At 42.2% G+C, this 4,650-nt stretch overlaps 1 protein-coding gene across 1 annotated transcript in view; it reads right to left on the bottom strand.

Annotated features, from left to right (window-relative positions):
• LOC106957643 (uncharacterized) overlaps positions 1-2,965 on the bottom strand; it is a 6,502-nt gene extending 3,537 nt beyond the window's left edge. The window contains exon 1 of the mRNA XM_015049054.1: positions 2,809-2,965. The gene's annotated coding sequence lies outside the window, so the exon portion shown is untranslated. The remainder of the gene's footprint in view (positions 1-2,808) is intronic.
• Between the last annotated feature and the right edge of the window lie 1,685 nt (positions 2,966-4,650).

The raw sequence follows: 4,650 nt of genomic DNA, 5'->3' as shown, positions 1-4,650 counted from the left end.
ACACACACACACACACACACACACACACTATATGTACTATATAGTCACTATTTGTCCCAAAACTTAAATTCAAAAATAAAAAAAACTCAAAAGTGATCAAAACAAAAGGTGAATCCAACTCAAATAGTCACCTTATGCACAGTGGATTTTGGTTTACGCAGCCCAAAAGGACCAAAAAGTCAAAATGCAGTTCTTTGGTTGTTTTATTTCACAGTTCAGGCAAAAAGTTTACAGGCTTCACAGGATTCTGCTTCTGCTCTGATTCCTGCACCTATTCTCTGACTGATGACTGAAATGACTGATGACTGAAGTGACTAATGAGACTGAAGACAGGTAAAAAACCTTGTGACCACCCACGTGCATAATAAGCTACCCAAGACCCATCTATTTATGCCGTGAAATACCCACATCCCAACCTGAAATTAACTAATTAAGTGAATTCCTAATCAAAGAACTTATTCTAAATAACAAATTAAACAAAAATTCTAATGATAAATCAACTAGAAAATAAACAAAATATAAGAATAAACTAAACCATTTAAATTCTAATATTTAACTGAAAATGGGGAAATAGCTCCTACACTTCAGTCCCTAATTGTGCATTAAATCACAATTACATCTATCACTAAATGAGCTATTCTATCAACCTCAATAATATTCTATATTAATGCAAAGACATTAAATAATTCTTCTGGTTCTTCATTTTCTCAATGATGAACCTCTCCAACATGCTGGTTTTGGTCTGAAGTTGCGCAGAACGAGCCAGGCCTCCTGCATCAGCTTTGACTGCCAGGATTCTCCCCATCTGACAACATCCTCTGGCTGCTGTAGCATATGCAATGAAGACAATGTCTCCAGGAGAGATGTTTCTTTTCCATCTCATCCACTTTTGTCTTTCCTGCATTAAGGGCAAATACTCAAATCCATCTTGTGCCAGAACAAGTTTGTTCATCAAGATGTGATTTGGATCATCAGAGACAAAAGCGATGAGTCTTTCATTCAGAATGGCTTCGACTTCACAGAAAACAGTTTGCAGTGTTTCATCCTTTGACCTGATTGAAGAAACTGGGCCACTCATGCAGATGAATCTTCTGATTGCATTAATACAACAAGTGGCATCCAGAGCATGAACCACTTTCAAATGAACAGCACCATCAACTCCAACATCTGTGAATGGAGGTTTGTCTGGTGGTACTTTTTCCTCAGCCGTTCCAGAAGTTTTCCTCCATTTCTTCTGCAGGTAACACAGTCAGACAGGATCTTTTTGGCAGCAGAGTTTGCACTGATTATCCAGCATCTTTGCCACAGTCTGGACAACATGTGGTTTCTTCCTGTTGGACCAAGCAGATGGTAAATGTAACACAGAATTAATATTGCTACATGCATGGCTTTATACAGGACAACTGGATGTCCAGCCCCAGGTGGCACAGCTGCTCCTCCAAGATGTCCACCCACTCTGAGGACTCCATTACCAGCCACTGGACCAAGTCCATGCAGCTGGTTGTCTTCTAGCGCCATCTTTCCTTCACCAGTCACCTTCTCCATCTGAAGCTTTAGACGGGCATCCTCTTCTTCCTCCAAATGCTCCTGCAGTCTGTTCTAGTCATTTTCTGCTTGACCCAACTTTGTAGCGATCTGCAGGTTCTGGCGACTCTCCTCAGCCAGCAACTCCTGTCCATCTTGGAGCAGGGAAGAAAAGCTGGTAGTATCTTTTCCCAGGTTGATGTTCTTGCCCTCTGCTTCATCACAGATGTTCCTTAGGACTGTGATCCGGTTCTTTGAAAACTTTCCTTTCAGGCTTGGAAGACGCTCTGCAACACAACACTTCACAGGCAAGATTGAATTTTCAGCCTTAAAAGGCAAATCAATGCAATAATGTCCATTTTTTTAATTGTGCTGAATTGTTCATGACATTCATAAACTTGACATCTCTGGACATTTCAATCTGCTGTTGGGATGCTTTGTCATTGAAGTCATGATTGTACTGTTCAGTCAACATCGTTAACAGAAACCCTGTTTGCAGTGAAAGCATGGAAGCCTGTTCTGTTCCTTTCACTCCGGAGTGGACCATTCCCATCCAACTCGGGTCCAAACTGCATATGGGCCTTCATCCTGACTGTTGATGAAGCTCCCATGGCTCCATTACTTTAGGTGCGTTTGTGCCAATGAGCAGATCTACATCAGCATCTATGTTGTGGAGCTTGATGCTTTGCAGGTATGGCCACTTGTCGATGTCCTCCTGTTGTGGAACATTTTGCTTTGAAACAGGCATTAGTTTCTGTGTCATGACAACTGGAAGGTCAATGAAATCATTTTTATCGAGTGCTGCTACTTGGAGTCCAGAGATGATGTTTGTACTCACAATGCCTTTATGTCCCATTGTTTGCAGCTGAATACTTGTTCTTTTACCTTTCATTTGCAGCTTCTGGGCCAAACTTTCAGTGCAGAATGTTCCTGTGCTGCCCGGGTCCAAAAATGCATATGTCTGCACAGTGGTGTTGGTTTTTGGACTCCTGACTTGAACTGCAACGATAGAAAGGTTTGAGTTATCTTCATCACAGACCCCGACATGACCGCAGGTCTGAGTCATTGTGGAGGTGGTACTCAGATGATTCTGTGGATGTCTGGAGAAAACTCCTGTACTGTCCTCGTTGATGTGCAGGATACTGGGATGCTGCTGGTGACAAACAGAACAGACCAAACGACCTCTGCATTCTCTGCTTATGTGTCCCACCTTTAAGCAGCCAAAACACATGCCTTTTTAAAGTTTACTTTATCTTATGTGGCTTGTCTTTAAACTTAAAGCACTTTGTCAACAGTATGATTACTTAGGAGACAATACAGACAGCTGTGGCTTTTTGAGGACTTGTTCTCATCTCCAGATGGACATTCATTCTTCACTGTAACATTTGTAGCAAAGTTACTTCCCCTTTTCTGTTGGTAAAGCTGCTGGTTCTGGAGTTGAGCTGTTGATGGTCCATGATGTTACCAAACAGTGGATCAGATACAACTTTAACTTGCTTTTCAATAAAAACAACAAGATCAGTGAATAATGCCCTCTGACCCCTGCTTTCCTGCAGGTCACAGGCTACATTTCTCCAGCTTTCCCTCATTTTATAGGGAAGCTTTAGTATTATGCTCCTCATATTAGATGGCAAGTCCAGTTCCTTCATATGAATGATGTGTTCTGTTAAGTTTGAGCATCCCTTAAGAAACAGAGAGAATGCTTGCAGTGATTCAATGTCCTCATTTTTAATAGCTGGCCAGTTGTTAATTTTATCCATATAGGCATGTGCAATTTTATATTCGTTTCCAAAATGTTCAGAAAGAAGACTTTTAGCTTTAAAGTAGCCCAGGTCTGATGGTAAATGCTGGCAACTATGCACAAGATCTCTAGGCTGTCCCCTGGTGTATTGTTCTAGAAAGTGCAAACAATCACTCATGTTGGACGTTTTGGCCTCCACACCATTTTCAAACTCTCTTATAAATGATTTATACTGAAGAGGATCGCCATCAAAAACAGGGATGTTTCTTGGTGGCAAGACAGAAGCTTGGTTTTGCTGAACCAACATGGCAGTGATGTCATTTTGCCGCTGCATGATGTCAATAATACTGGCTTGTTGATCTATTTCTTGACCTGATTGCTGCTGCCTGCTTATGTTCGGATTTTGATGAACAGTTAATTGAGCACAGACACTTTGTGGCTTATGAACGATTTGAATTGCTGGCTTTTGTTTCAGTCGGACAACTGGTTGCTCAGAAATGATGGAGGAGATTTTAACATCGTCCATAATTTTCTCTGGAACAAATGCATCGGCCCATGGATTACGTTTTAGCGCTGAATTGGAGTTGCGCTTTTCAATATAGGAATTCATACCATCAGAACATTTTGAGCCACACTGTGAATTTATTTCGAACACACGAAGTTTTCCATTTAGCTTTTCCTCCAGCGCTTCCAGCTGATGTTTCTTCTTGAGCGCAGCAGCCCGCTCCAGCAGCGCTGCTCTCTCGGCTTCTGCTTTAATACGAGCCGATGAAGTGGAGGAAACACGGGACACCCGAGAGCCTGTTCTAGACTTCACAGAGCAAACATTGGAAGCGCTGTCTTCAGGATTTATTACGTCATCATCATTTTTGGCTTGGTCATAATCATCTGCACTTGATTCTCTGCCGCGTCTGCATGTCGGTTCAGAGAGTCGCTGCTGAGTCAGCAGAGCGTCCTGTTGCGCATCGGGCGGAGGAGCAGCAGGAGGCTCCGTTGAATTCAACTGTAACCAAACGGGATCCGTTCATAAGTTTAGTTTGTAATGTTCCAAAAGCACCATTGTGGTCAGCGTAATAATTTGACTCCTATACGCGTAGCTATCCAGAGATAATCAGCATCAGCCGGTGTTTGGAAAAAAAAAAGTCAGACCCGACTTTGTGCAACGAACTTTTCTCCGCTGCTCACGAAGAATGATCTGTTTATTGCTCTTTTAATTCTGCATAATAGACTTAGTAAAAGCGGGAGAAGGGAAGAGGGTGTCAATATTTGCCGTGAAAATAGCTGATAAAGCCTCCAAGTAGTTGTGAAGGGTTTTTGCGCTTACGTCACTATGACGTCACCGCGACTAGTCGACATCGACTCGACTATTATCATGATGTAGTCGA

The sequence above is a fragment of the Poecilia latipinna genome, unplaced genomic scaffold (genome assembly GCF_001443285.1).
Source record: "Poecilia latipinna isolate Pla-1442-1.1 unplaced genomic scaffold, P_latipinna-1.0 Scaffold922, whole genome shotgun sequence".
Lineage (NCBI taxonomy): Eukaryota > Metazoa > Chordata > Actinopteri > Cyprinodontiformes > Poeciliidae > Poecilia > Poecilia latipinna.
This window is presented reverse-complemented; position numbering and strand designations above follow the sequence as displayed.